At 37.5% G+C, this 16,066-nt stretch overlaps 1 pseudogene; it reads left to right on the top strand.

Annotated features, from left to right (window-relative positions):
- The first annotated feature begins 313 nt into the window (after window positions 1–313).
- LOC101563896 lies at window positions 314–2,001 on the top strand (annotated as a pseudogene).
- The last annotated feature ends 14,065 nt before the right edge of the window (window positions 2,002–16,066 follow it).

Raw genomic sequence — 16,066 nt, 5'->3', positions numbered from 1 at the left:
CTTCTCCACTGTTGGTGGGAGTGCAGGCTGGTAAAACCATTGTGGAAATCAATGTGAAGATTTCTTTAAAACCTAGGATTTGAGATCCTTATTCAAGCGAGCTATTCCCCCCATAGGTATTTTTACAACAAAAATTAAATCATCATACCACAGTGATATACATGAATTTTTGCAACTTTTATTTAGTACGTCATGAGGTGTCAGCCTTGAGGAGGCAGCGTTTTCTAGGCTTGTCCCTGTTTCTCTCTGTCTCTCTGCAGAAGATTCTACTAGTTCCCCCTGCTTTGGGGACCTGGCTCAGCAAAGCACCGCCATGATGGGCCACCATCCTGTGCTCGCGCTCAGACAGAATACAAAGCGTGAATCAGGAAGAAAAGTTCAGTCTGGAAACACCAATGCTGCTAGGACTATTGCAGATATCATTTGAACATGTTTGGGACCCAAGTCCATGAAGAAGACACTTTTGAATCCAATGGGAGGCATCGTGATCACCAATGACGGCAACGCCATTCTTCAAGAGATTCAAGTCCAGCATCCAGCAGGTGAGTCAGTGATTGAAATTAGCAGGACACAAGATGAAGAGGTTGGAGATGGACCGCACTGGTAATTATTCTTGTGGGGAGATGCTGTCTGTGGCTGAGCACTTTCTGGAGCAGCACAGCAGCCAACCGTGGTGATCAGCACTTACTGAAAAGCACTAGATGATACGGTCAGCGCCCTAAAGAAAATCAGCAGCCCTGCTGACATCAATAACCGCGATGTGATGCTGAGCATCATCAGTAGCCCCGTGACTACCAAAGTAATCAATATCTTCTCTGGCTTGTGATGTTGCCCTGGATGCTGTCAAGACTGTACAGTTGGGGGAAAATGGTCAGAAAGAGACTGACATCAGGAAATATGTGAAAGTGGAAACATACCTGGGGCATCATTGAAGACTCGTGTGTCCTGCGTGGCGTCGTGATTAACAAGGATGTGATGCATTCACAAATGAGGCACTATATAAAGAACCCTCGAATTATACTACTGAATTCATCTCTGGAGTACAAGAAAGGAGAAAGCCAGATGGACATTAAGATTACACGAGAGGCCTGAGTCCTCCAGATGGAAGAGTACACTCAGCAGCTCTGAGAGGACATCTTCCAGTCGAAGCCTGAGTGACCATCGCAGAAAAGGGCATTTCAGATTTGGCTCAGCACTACCTCTTGAGGTCCAGTATCACAGCCATCCGTAGAGTTCTGAAGACAAACAATAATCAGATTGCTAGAGCCTGTAGGGCCCGTACAGTTAGCTGACCAGAAGAGCTAAGAGAAAGTGACATTGGGACAGGAGCAGGTCTGCTGGAAATCAAGAAAATGTGAAGGGCTGGGGAGATAGCTCAGTGGAATAAGCGCTTCCCTGGCAAGCACAAGGGCCTGAGTTTCCTGAGTTCAATCCCCAGTTCCACAAAAGAAAAAAAAATGAAAAGAAAATTGGACACGAGTACTTTAATCACTGAATGCTCCTCGGAGGAGCTGGCAAAGAAATTCTCTCGGAAGTAGAGCACAACCTACAGGATGCCATGCAAGTGTGCTGCAACCTCCAGAAAGTGGCGCCTCCGGGATGGCTCTGGCCCATGCCTTGACAGAAAACTCCAAGGCCATGACTGGTGTGGAACTGGTGTGGAGCAGTGGCCCTACAGGGCAGTAGCCCAGGCTCTGGGGGTCATCCCTCGCACACTCATCCAGAACTGTGGGGCCAGCACCACAGGCCTGCTGACCTCTTTTTGGGCCAAACACACAGGAAAGCTGTGAGACCTGGGGTATAAATGGGGAGACAGGGGCTTTGCTGGCAGTGAAGGAACTGGACATGTGGGAGCCTTTGGCTGTGAAACTGCAAGCATAGAAGACAGCAGTGGAGACGGCAGTTTTGCTGCTGAGGATTGATGACATCCTCTAGGGCCACAAAAAGAAGGGTGATGATCAGAGCTGGCAAGGTAGGGCTCCTGATGCTGGCCAGGAGTGAATGGTGGGCAAGGCGATTTCAGCACTCAGACCAGCAGTCTCCCTTTTTCCTCAGCCAGTGTGCCAGAAACACTGTGGATGTCTTTGTTTGGAAGGGATCAGGCTGAGGGGCAGCCCCCAGTTCCTCTCTGTCCCAGCTCAGTTTGCAAAAGGCACTGACATATACTTGTTCTCTATTGTAAGCTTTCCATTTAGTTTGCTTCCTATGATTAAATTTAAGTCATTTAAGATAGTTCTAAAAAAATTAGTGTATCATGCATGAAATAATTTTGAATTTAGAATTCCAAAAACTTGTGTTTAACTTGTAATGTTCCTTCTATATATCTATGGATATGGTCTGTTTACCTCTTGATGAACATTTCCATGAACTAAAGATCAAGTTTTGAAATAAATGAAGTATAAATAAATTAAAATTGTTTTAAGTTGCTCAGAATCTCATTATACACTTATTTTTGTTAGAAAATTTTAACATCATTAATTCCTTCAGCACCTAAAACACAAGGCTAGAACTCAGCATGCCTACATGGAAAGAGCCATGGGACAGGATGCCAGCAGGTGCAGGGCCGACTCCACCTCAGTGCAGCTATCAGGAAAGTGTCATGGAGCAGGCCCCCAGTAGGGCCCAGAGGGACCATTCCATTTCAGAGGGCCAACCTGAAAGAAGCTGTGGGACAGGCAGCCAACCGGCCCAGTGGTTCACTTGGATGGTGCTCAGCTTGAAGAAGCTGATCCTAGCAACCAGACCCCAGACAGGCGCTGCCACTTGAGTTTGAGTTCAGTTGATCCAGACCCAGTGAGCTGAGGCGTACTGCTGGGCCCAGACCAAGGACCAGGGCTGCAGGAGCATCCTCATGGCACAGAGGTGGCAGCAGGTAACAGGTGAATGAGTACGCCTGGAAGACTCCAGGTGCGCGAAGGGTAGGCGCTAAGAGAGAATTCAGGGAAACTAAATTAAAAACAAATTTCTAATTTAAGGTTTGCTTTGTTATACAGCTATATGTTTGCTCCTATGGTCTAAAGTACAAACCCATTAGTTACAAAATTTGTCAATTTCTAAATTTCGATAGTTGTGATTAGTATTGCTAATTACACTACTGTAAGTAGGAAACCACATCTGCCTCAACCACATGTAATCTCTTGGGTACTATCGAGAGGTGCATGGGTAATAAACTCACCACAGCCCAACACTGAAGCACAGAAGACAGAGGCAAACAGAAACCAATATTTTGTCAGTGTCAGCCATGTGGATGAGTCACGGCCATTGCTTGACCAATTTGCTCTCTGTGAAAGCCTGACAGAATGTCTTCCCTCCATGTGAGCTTTCTTAGGCACGCTCTATATCATCGATCACTTTCCTCTGTAGCCCCATAACCTCCTTGACCAGAAAATTTGGAACATCACTGAGTTACAGGATGATATAGTACAGGTTCTCTCATGTCCTGGGTCCTCACTGACCTTGAAGGCTAGGGCCAAAATGTTGGCTATCCTTGTGGCCCTTCTTTTTCTCCAACTTTTGGTCTGCAAACTTAGGTTCTTAACCCTCCAGAAGAGAACCTTAATGATATTATTACCCTATAACATCAGCAGTTGAGCTTAACCTCACTGTCTGAATACCAGCCATCTTAGACATAGCATGGAACAGGTATTTTCCATCAAGTATAGATATGTTAAAATTTAAATTCCTACAGAATGTGAAGAAAAAAAAAAGAAAAAAAATTCAAAAATAGGAATAAACAATTACATATTTTGACACAGAAACTTAGAAAGCTAACCATATACAGCATTGTAGCAGGACAAAGGATCTGCAAACTGCAGGAAAGGGTTTCAGAGTAAATCCTGAGGGGATTTGACTGACCTTGTCAAATAGAAAAGCTACATGTCTTGTTATATAGGTCTTGCTGTATCTTGGTCTTAATGATCCAGCAGAAAATTATGAAAATGAGATATAAAAAGTAAAGCCCTATTAATATGCTCAGCCATAAAAGACTCAAGTAAACAACTTCTGACATAGCCAGTCCTATGGATAACCCACTACTATTATGGACTACTGGACTATATTGGATTATTTTGCTGCACCTACAATATTTAAATGGCAATGGAATACCTATCTCTGACAAAACTAGACACACACACACACACACACACACACACACACAAAGAGACAAATGAAGGAACATTTTCTATCTGTATATACAAAATAGTTAGGATAGATATTCAGCTACTTTCTCTTAATACAATGAGAAGGAAAATTTGTACTAATAGTGTTTGGACAGGATATCATGTCTGCATCTTGTACTATGAATAACCACTATGAAGAAAACAATATGTGATGCATTAATTATTGAAACTTCCCTACTAATCTGTTTTGAAACAGTCTCATTGCTATTTGTTTCTCAGTAAAATTAATAAAAAAAGAAAAAAGAAAAAAAGAGACCAATGCTATGACTCAATTAGCTGAGAAGGCAAAATCTTGGCTGCTGTGACACAGGAGAGATGCCTAGAAAACAGACTCCACAGAGAGGCTCTGTCTGCAGTGATACAGCCATCTACTATCAAACTTTCACAAAAAGTTGCCACAGAAATCAAAATAAAGAGTTCCCTCTGAAATATAAAGTGGAAAAAAGAAGGAGCAAAGGCATTTGCAGGCCCCAAGCCCACCCAGAACAAACCCAAGAGACATCAGCTTAAAGAAACTGGAAGTCACACACCTGAAATCTCTGAAATAATAGCAACTAACGTAAAGAAGCAACTGCACAAAAGTATAGAGGAAATCAGATCAGAAATAATCTCACAGGTAAAAAGGAAATAACTACAATGAAAGAATTACAAAGGATTTCCAAAGAAGACACTGTTAAAAAAGAGGAGGATAAAAAATGGTGGAAAACTTGAATGAGCAATATAGGAAAGAAATAGAATGCATGAAGCAAATTCAAAGAGATATACAGGGAATTCAAACCTCAATCACAAGCTGGCAAAACCATTCGAGTGAAAGTGAAGATAGACTTTCAGACATTAAAGACACTATGACAGGTAGTGAAAAGGTAAAAAAAAGATCTTTCAAAAACAACTAGGATGCAGGAAAAAATAATTCAACATCTGCAAGATGATGCAAAGATGAACAACATAAGATTAATAGGCATCAGTGAGAAAGAAGGAGACAATACAAATGATAAAAAAGGAATATAGGTAGATGTAATAGCAGAAAACTTCTCAAATATGGGTAAACAATCTGACATTCAGATAACTGAGACATATAGAATTCCAAATAACATTAACCCAATTAAAACCACACCCAGACAAATAATAATCACTATCCCAGCAAATCAGCACAGGAACTGTATACTAAAAGCTGCTAGAGAAAAGAAACAGATCATATTTAAAGGAAAACCCATCAGAATAACAGTAGATTTCTCCTTAAAAACTATCAAGTCAAGAAGAGCATGGAGTAAAGTATTTAAACTCCTGCAAGAAAACAAATTCCAACGCAGACTGAGCTACCCTTCAAAACTTTCTTTCAAGTTTAAAGGAGAAGTAAAAATCTGCAGTGACAAAGAACAATTAAAGGCATTCATGAATATCAAACCAGCCCTATAAAGACTATTAAAGATATTCTGGAAAGGAATCAAAATGCCCACAAGTCCAAGAATAACAACAGAAAGAACCCACACATAGAAAATAATTAAACACAGGAGAAAAGGAGGGAATCAACAGCAAGAAAATAACATGACAAGCATAAGTCAATACATACCAATTTTAACCATCAATGTAAATGGACTCAATTCACCAATTAAAAGAAAGAATCTAACAGATTCTGGCAGAGGGGATTAACAAAAAATTTCCAACAATATGACGTATACAAGATACATATTTAACCCATAAAGAAATTCATAGGCTTCCCTAGTGTCAGAACTCAAAAGAAGAAATAAAAATTGAAAGGTGTAACACAGTTAAATGGAAAGTGAGAGCTTAAGGTTTAAACAATGAAGAATGAGAAAGGTAAAAAGTTAGGAAATATGGCAGAGGCAAAACCATACATTTATTTAAACAAGATGGTTAAGACAAAGGTCCTAAGAGTCTCCATCCTGTTTTTGAAAATAGTTGTTAATGGGTAAGATTCTCACCATGACTAACTCTACATATTGGTATCTGTGAACTAAGCAACTATGCTAAGGACAGCAATGTGTAATACTAAAACTATGCTTGAAATACCTGTCATTTTGGTCTTCTAAATGCATACTGCTTTTAATGTCATATCAATTATTGCTATACTCTCTTTAAAGTAATGTTTAATAAGGTAATAAAAGAAAATAAGAGACAATGAAAAAGAATAAGACAGGTGAGAGCTGCAGGCACACAGGCTGAGACTATGCAGGCCCTCAACCAAGCACTGGATACAGTGAAAAATAGCTCTAGAAGTCTGCAGTAAAGAATGACCTCCAAGAAAACTACATTGCAAAAAATGGGAAAGAAACAAAATACAAAAAGCAAAAAATTTAAGGAAGAACCTGAAGAGTTTATGGTAGAAAAATTAATGGACCCTGTAGTGAATGGGAAGGCGGAGTATTTTCTGAAGTAGAAAGGATTTACAGATGCTGACAATACATGGGAACCTGACGAAAATTTAGATTGTCCAGAATTAATTGAAGCATTTCTTAATTGGCAAAAAGCTGCTAAAGAAAAAGATAGTAGAAAAAGCAAACCTTTATCTGACAGTGAATCTGATGACAGCAAGTCAAAGAAAAAAAGAGATACTACTGACAAACCTAGAGGATTTGCTAGAGATCTTGATCCTGAATGAATAATCGGCTCCACAGATACTAACAGAGAATTGATGTTTCTCATGAAATAGAAAGATTCAGATGAGGCTGGCAAAAGAGGTAAATGCTGAAAAGTCCTCAAATTATAATTGCTTTTTATGAAGAAAGATTAACTTGGCATTGTTGTCCAGAAGATGAAGATCAATAACTTATAGGCTTTGATTTGCTTGTATGGAAAAAAAAAAAAACATTCTAATGAAAATAAAGTTTAACATGTCAGTTTTGAAAGTAGTATCTGGGGAAGTTGTTGGGTTTTGTCTTGCATCTATAGCACTGGTTATTTTGAACAGATAAATACAGCTTTTGTAGTTGCAAACAAATTCATAGACTCAAAGTTAGAGGATGGAAAATAATACTACATGCCCCAGGATCTCAGTCAAAAGCAGGGGTAACTATTATGTTCACAGACAATCTGAACTTTAAACCAATAATTATCAAGTGAGATAAAGAAGGTCATTATGTACTGGTTAGGGGAAAAATTTAAGAGGAAGAGATAACAGAGATAAATATGTATGCACCAAATATGGGAGCACCTGAAAATTTTTAAAGAACATGAAAAACCTAATAACCAATATCGATATCTTAACAGGGGATCTCAGCACACATTTATCTCTAAAAGATAAGACAAGGAGGCAAAAATTAACAAAGAAGCAGCAGAACTGAATGAAACCTTTGAATAAATGGACTTTATGGATATATACAGTGTTCCACCCAATGACATCTGAATACACATTCTTTTCAGCTGCACATGGGATGTTTTCTAAAATATGCTGCATACTAGTCCATAGGTAATGCTTAAGTATTTGCAAGAAAACAGAAATTATTCCATGCATAATATCTGACAACAGTGTAGTGAAACTGGAAATAAATGACAAAACAAACCACAAAACTCCCATAAACATATGGAAGTTAAATAACAGCCTCCTCAACAACCAATGGGTTACAGATGAAATTGAGTAAGAAATTAAACAATATCTACAATCCTACAAAAATTGAAACACGTCTTACTGCAATTTGTGGGATGCAATGAAAGTAGTTATCAGAGGGAATGTAATAGCAGTAAACTTACACAATAGAAAAACAGAGCAATAACAAATAAATTCCCTAAGTTTCTAGAAACAGAAGAGCAAACAAAGCCCAAACCTCAAAGATGGGAGGAAATTAGAAAGATTAGAGGAGCAATTGAGACAAAGAAAACTTTACAGAATTTAATGAATCCAAAAGCTCTTTACTTGAAATAGTAAATAAAATTCATAAAACCCTAGCAACCTTCTCAAAATGAGCAATAAATAAATTAACAAACAACTAACTAAATAAATAAAAACTCAAATTCAAGTAATAAGGAATAAAAAGGTAGAAATTACTATAGATCCTGTGGAAATTCAGAAGATCATAAATAGCTATTTTGAAAATCTTTATTCTCACAAGATCAAAGAAAAATGGACAGATTCCTAGATAGGTGCAAATTCCCAAAACTGAATCAATAAAATATAAAAACTCTAAATAACTCAATATCAGTCGATGGAATTGAAAATGTAATAAAACTTAATAAAAAAGAAAATTTCACATCCTGATGGATTCACAGCTGAATTCTACAACAGATTCCGAGAAAACTTAAGCCTGGTACTCTTCAAACTCTTCAAGAAAGGGGAAGAGGTACAGATATTCCCAAAATTATTCCTAGAGGCAAGTATTATACAGATATAGAAACTGGAGAAAGATACAACCAACAAAGTGAATTACAGGCCATTCTCCTTCATGAACATAGATGTAAAAATCCTCAATAAAATATTAGCAAATGCAATACAGAAAATCATCAAGATTATACCCCATAACCAGGTAGAATTCTTCTCAGGGATAAAAGGATGGTTCAACATACACAAATCTGGCAATGCAATAGACTATATCAATAGAGCCAAAACCAAAAAAACAGTGTTCATCTCAGTAGAGGCAGAAAAGGCTTTTGACAAAGTCCAACACAAGTTTGTAATCAAAGCCCTAGAGAAAATTGGAATAGAAGGCCTTTATTTCAATCTGATAAAAGCCATCCATGACAATCCAATAGCCAACATAATTCTAAATGGAGAAAAACTGAAAGCTTTCACTTTCAAATCAGATACAAAACAAAGATGTCCTCTAGCACCATTCCTATTCAACACAGTTCTGGAACCATTGGCTAGAGTTATTAGACAAGAGAGAGAAAGAAAAGGAATAAGAGTAGGAAAAGAAGAAGTTAAATTCCCATTATTTGCAGATGATATGATACTCTACTCAGAAGACCCAAAACACTCCACCAAGAAGCTTCTAGAATTAATACACAAATTCAGTAGCATAGCAGTATACAAAGTCAATACTGAAAAGTCAATAGCATTCCTTTACACAGATTAGAAAAAAATCACTGAGAGAGAAATGACAGACAAAACATTCTTCACAAGAGCATTCAAAAAAAATGAAATACTTAGGAATTATTCTAACAAAGGAAGCAAAAGATCTAAACAATGAAAATACAACCCTTTAAAAAGGAATTGAAGAAGATTTTTGAAAATGGAAAAATATTTGGTGCTCCTGAATAGGAAAACCAACATTATGAAAATGAACATACCCACAAAATTTTTATAAAAATTTAATATAATCCCTATCAAAATACCACAAACATATCTCACAGATATAGAGAAATCATTCCTAAAATTTATTTGGGACCAAAAAGCCCTAGAATAGAAAAGGCAGTCCTGCGCAACAAAGGCAAGGCAGGAGGCATTACAGTTCCTGACTTGAAATTATACTACAAGGCTACTGCGATATAATCACATGGTACTAGAAAAAAAAAAAAACAGACTTGCAGATCAATGGCATGGAATAGCAGGTACAAATGCAGCTATAAATGCACTCAGCCTGCCTACCTTTGACAAAATGACCAAGCATGTTCACTGGAAGAAAGCCTGCCTCTTTGACAAATGGTGCTGGAAAACCTGGCTCTCCACACGCTGAAAACTCAAACTAGACCTCTGTCTATCACCATGCACTAAACTAAAGTCAAAATGGATTAAATACCTAAACATTGAAACAGCATCACTGTAATCCTTGATGGAAAAAATGGGTGAAAACTGAGAAAACATAGGAGTAGGCAGACAGTTCATGAAGAAAAACCAAACTACATGGGAAATACTGCCAAAAATCAACAACTGGGCTCTCATCTTACTGAGAATTTTCTACAAGTCAAAAGAAATCACCAACAGAGTAAAAAGACAACCCACAAATTGAGAAAGAATCATAACCAACAGTCACTCTAAGAACTTCTATCTAAATTATATAAAGAACTAAAAATTTTGCCCCTCAAAATTTAAAGACACAATAAAAAAAACGGACATCTGAGATGAACACACACTTCAAAGAGAAAGAAATGCAAGTGTAAAATAAACAAGTGAAAAAATATTCCTCAGCACTAGCCATTCAAAAATGCAAACTAAAACAACAATGAGATACCATCTAACCCCAGAAAGAATGGCTAACATAAATAAATCAACTAATACCAAATACTGAAGAAGCTGTGGGGAAAAAGGAGCACTTCTCCACTGCCAGTGGGAATGTCAACCACTCTGGAAATCAGCATGGAGGCTCCTCAAAAAACTAGGACTGGAAATCCCATTCGATCCCGCAATTCCTCTTCTGGGTATTTTCCCAAAAGAAATGAAAACATTATATCATAGTAATATATGTACTCCCATGTTCATAGCAGCACAATTTCTCAGAGCCAAACCTTGGAAACAACAAAAACATCCATCACTCGAGGAACAGATAAAAATGTGTGGTATTTTTATACAATGGAGCACTACTCAGCTATAAACAAAGACAGACTAGAGGGTTTTATATGTAAATGGATGCAGCCAGGGGCTGTACTCATGTGTGAAATAAATCAGATCCACATATATAAATATATTGTCTCTGTAGGGTAAGTACCTGACAGTATAAATAAAACTTGAAAATTATAAAAGATATAATAAAATAGACAGAAACTGAACTTAAAAATTAAACAAAGAAGATAAGAGAAATGAGAAAAGATGGAGGAAAGGGAAAGGGGAACCACGCACACACACACATATATATGTCATCTCAGGAGGGCTGAGATGACTGTACTCTTAATTTCCATCAGTTATTTTTTTGAAAATACCCATTTTTGTTTGAATTTTTACCTCGACTGACACTGTGTGCTGACACCCGTGATGGGAGCAACTACATCGAGAGCAACAATGTGTAATGCAAAAGCCGCGGTTGAACAGCAGTCGTCTTTGTTTGCTAAATGTGTACTGCTTCTAACGTCTTATCAATTATGATATTCTCTTGAAAATAAATTTTTAAAAAGACAAAGAAAACAATTAAGATTTCTTGAAAGCAAGTGTTAATATTCAATTATTTGTCCAATCTTGCATGACTATCTGTTAATGTCAGCCACAGATTTGATGTCACAAATAGATAATATAATAACCATTGTTATTTAGCTATTCCTGTTTAGAAAATCTGTAACATATGCATTGTTGTATGTTACCTTGTTTCTGTCATTTTTTTCTACTTGTTTTTGGTTCTACCTTTACTCATCAAAATAAAATTGAAAGTGTTGGCCAATAGCTCAGTGGATTAAAGCACCTGCACACAGGCCCCAGGGACCAGGGCTTTGATCCTTGGCCCAACCTCCGGGGTGCACTGAGGTGGGGATTGAGACTGGGCATGGTGGCAGGAGCCTGTAATCCCAGCATTTGGGAGGCTGTAAACAGGAGGATCACTATGAATCTGATCTAGCAGTGAGACCCTGAACACCCTGTAGACCCTTCCCTAAAATACAAAAATAAGTAAATAAATACACAAACAAAATAAAATAAAAGCAAACCAAAAATGTAAATAAATAGAAGGATCATTTTTCTACAAGTTTATTTAAAGCAAAAGATATGAGCCCAAGTTCATGCCTTTTCTATGCTAGTTGGCTAGAGGGTTATGTAGATCAGAATTTTTCTCCTCCCAGAAAGTATATAGTTAAAGATTCAGGGTATGTCTCCTTACTTTTAGTCTCAGTGACTTATGTATTCATTCATATAGAAACCAAAGAAAAGTTTTAAGCAGAAATACAACATTTTCAATAGACAGGTGACTGGCAAGATGGAGCATGCCAGTCTTTACGCCGCCTCTCATACCTGGCAGCTCTCTCCCTTTACCATGGTGTAGGTAACCTCACACTCAGTTCCTTTACCCCAAAGCTTTGTATCACAAATACATAGTCGTGCACTCGTATTTCGTTTTCCTCCTTAAAGAGTTGGATTCTATTTTACATTAAGTGTTTTCGCAGGAAAATGTTTGGGAGGACTACACGCTGTGGAATTCATTTATTAAACGGTTAATTGTTGGCTCTAAGTTGGACAAGCGCAGTTAAAGTACAGGGACAACTGATGCTCAGAGTTAATACATCAAAATTCGTGTGAGCAAAAGGAAGAACAATTTTCTGAAGATAAAATTCTATTACTTTCAATTATTTTCTTCCAACAAAAGTTAAATATTCACAATTTGAATCTCCTAAATCCTATACTTACGAAATATAAGCATTAGAGAAAAATCACTTCCTATCTATTCTTCATCAGTCTTTAACTGTCTGTCTTTAACTAGCCGTGATTTTATAGATTGAACCCAGTAGTTGTGTGACCCATAAATATAATCCTGGCTAATTGGAAGAGACACTCTTCTCCACCACTAAAATAAGGAAAATAGTTGAGGGGGAAAAGAATGGTATGCGGTACCTCAATATTTGCTAAAATGTTTGCCTTAGTTCCTTTATTCTCAAATTTACTTGGTTCACTGACCTCAAAGTGATAGAAACAGACATTTAGAAATATATTTCTTTTAAATCTAATTTACTAGGGCAGTCATGCTGAATGTGTCATCCTAATCCCCCAGGCTTTATTAAGTTCAACCTCTAATGGTATTCCCACCACAACTCCTTTTAACCTCACATTAATTAAACTTAATACAATTTGTCTTCTATTATATGAGGATCAGCTTTGATCATTACTCAATACAATACACTATTAAGAGGGCTAATACATAGTGGTTAAGTGCTGGAACTTTGAAATCAGTCTAACTGCTTTCTTTATCCACTTCATGAAATTATTGGGAGAATTAAACTCATAAAATGTCTAAAATATCTGTGTATTGTGAGGTATAAATTTTTTTAATCATTTGCAATTGAATAAATGGTAGTTCACTGCCTATCTTCTTCCAATAGAATACACTTTTTTTTTTTTTTTGCATTTCAGGGAAGGATGTACAGGGTGCTCAGTCTTACTACTAGATCGGCCTCATAGTGATCTACCTGTTTACAGGCTCTCAAGAGCTGGAATTACAGACACGTGCCACAACACCCAGTCTCAACTGCCATCTCAGGGCACCCCGGGGGTGGAGCTGGTACGCAGGCCCAGAGATCGAACCCCAGGCCCCTGCGCCTGCTTGCAGGCACTTTAATCTGCTGAGCTATTTGGCTGGCTCTTGCACTTTCAACAAGGGCAAACTTTTTTGTTTCCTTGCTTGCTGGGGTTTTTTGTCGTTGTTGTTTGTTTGTTTGTTTTGTTTTTTCATCCAGGGTCTCACTACGCAGCTTAGACTCATAGTGATCCTCCTGTTTCCAGTCTGCCCAGGACTGGGATTACAGGCCTATGCCATCATGCCAAGTCTCCGGGGCCCGCTCAGTACTCCTGAGGGCTGGGCTGGCCCCTCATGTGGTATCGGGGATCAAACCCCGGTCCCCATGCTTGCCTAAGCAGGCGGCTAGTCTGCTGAGTTATCTTGCTGGTCTTAAGGGCAGATTTTTTCGTGATTGGTATAGCCACAATTTTTATGAAAGATTCTGCTTGTAATAAATTCTTGAAAAATATTTCATGAAATGATAAATAATAGTGTTTTCTTATTGTTGTTAGTACATGGTTGGGCAAAGAAATTCAGGAAATTCTTCAGTATCCAGGAAAAAAAAAATCATCTATCTAAATATCCCCAGTTTTTTCTTATAAAATGATACCATAAAGCAATTTGATAATACACTAAATACAACATAATGAAATAAATTAAAAGTTGCAAATGTTTTCTACAATTTAAGCAGCTTTAGTATTAGGCAATAGGACTATGACTTGGATTTGTTGTGTTCTGGTTTGTGGTACATTTTTATTGTTTCAACAAGAGGTGATTATTGCATTTCTCAATAAAAATATGTCTCAGAATTTAAAAGACCAAAAATTAGTTATTTCATTATCTAATGCAACATAAATTAAAAATAACAGCTTACTGTTAGAGCCCAAAAACCAACAACAAAAAGAAAAAGAAAATTTAGATGTGATAAAATTTGTAGCTATGTTTTTGTGTGCCAAATATCTGTAACTGAGGTAAGACTTAGTGCTTAGAACTCCCAGCGTGTTCAATTAGTCTAAACATCAACAACCACCACAAACTACAGGTGAGAGAACATGAATCTCGGAAGCAGGCGGTTGTTGCCTAATGGCAGTTACTATTTTTCTCCTAAGCAAAATAATCTTCTGAGTGCAAGTAAAATGCTTTTTGTCAAGTTTCAACATGACTGAGGACGCCCTGCCCTTTCTTGCTAGATCCACATGTACTGCTGCACAAGCCACAGAGATATGTAGTGGAAGAGGAAAAGAAAAAGGGGAAAGAACACTCCTAAAATTTCTGTTTCTGTCTTTTCTTTTGTTTGTTTGTTTTTCTTGCTTTTGTTTTTAACTCTTCACAATAAAATAAAATTATAAATAAAAAATCTCAACCTCATTGAGAAATTTTCACAACCACCTTTTAAATTTTATTTTAAAGAGAAAAAAAAATAGAAATAAAACTATTTCAAGTCAGGCTATTAGGAAAATAACAATTAATACATCACACATTGTTATTTCATAGTACTCAGAGTAAAATATATAGGTGTTAAGTAGTGTTCACATGACATCTGTACAAATCTTTCTTTTCAATGAACTAAGATAAACTAGCTGTATATATATATATATATATATATATTCCACTTCTCCTTTCTTTTCCCTTTCTGCCATCAGTTTCTTTCTTTGAAACAGGTTCTGCACAATTGGCAATATATATTGTGTATTTTGGATCTTGTTTACTCATTCGGAGCGAGCCAATGCGGTGTTCGCTTAGGGGTCTGATGTATTTCACCTGCGGGTGTGGTCCACATTGTATTCATTGACCTACAAGGCCCCAAGTTCAGCCTTCTTTGTGGCTGAGTAACACTGCACTACTTCCAGAAAATGCATCTCCCTTCCCCATTCCTCAGTGGACTCGCATCTGAGTTGTTTCTGAGATTTCGCTGTTATAAAGTGCGCTGCTATCAACATGGGTGCACATATACCATTGTGGAGATTCCACTCAAACCCAGGATCAGACGTCTCCCTCAGCCGAGCTACTCTCCATCTGTGTATCTTCCCAGCCCAACTGAAACATGCCGCAGTCACTGTTTTGTGCATTAAATGGACTACGTGAAACAAGCTCTGGTTACCCTGGCTTTAAACACAGCAAGATTACTAACCACAATCCGAAATGGTTACAGTAAAGACAAGACAACAGCATAGCTTCAAAACTGTTTCATCCCTGGCCTTTATATTATATTCCCTTTTTTAAAGTGGGAGAGTATAGAGAACTGGGAAAGAAGAAAGGAAAAACATACTTTGATAATTTTAATGTGTCCTTAAAAGTAATGACATAATCCTGTAATGTTTTTCAGTTTGTCTGTCTGTTAACTCCTCTTCCACTAAAAAGCACCAGGAGAGCAGATTGTGATCGAGAAAACAGTGAGCACTTAACAGCTATTTGTTCTATGAAGTACTTATTTTATAGCCCAAACTGACAAGAACATAACAGTAACCATATAAGACCTCTATATTTGGTTGTATATATGTGTTTGCCTGCGTATGTAGAAACGAGGACCTTTATAATTCAGCATGCAGCAGAGTTCATAAGAAACGCACATAGGTGGTGGGTAGTGCCTCCCGTTGTGCTTCTCTGCGCAGCCCATAAATCATACTGCGAAGTTTACAAGCTCACAGTCATTTACTGGTTTCTATTACTCCTTATAATATTCACAATCATACAATTGCAAGACAAAAATGAGTGTATACATATAATGTTATATATATACATATAACATTAATGTTAAATGTTACAGTTGACCACTGAAACATTTAATAGTTAACTGAAAGCAAATGT

The sequence above is a fragment of the Octodon degus genome, unplaced genomic scaffold (assembly GCF_000260255.1).
Source record: "Octodon degus isolate 3935 unplaced genomic scaffold, OctDeg1.0 scaffold00237, whole genome shotgun sequence".
Lineage (NCBI taxonomy): Eukaryota > Metazoa > Chordata > Mammalia > Rodentia > Octodontidae > Octodon > Octodon degus.
This window is presented reverse-complemented; position numbering and strand designations above follow the sequence as displayed.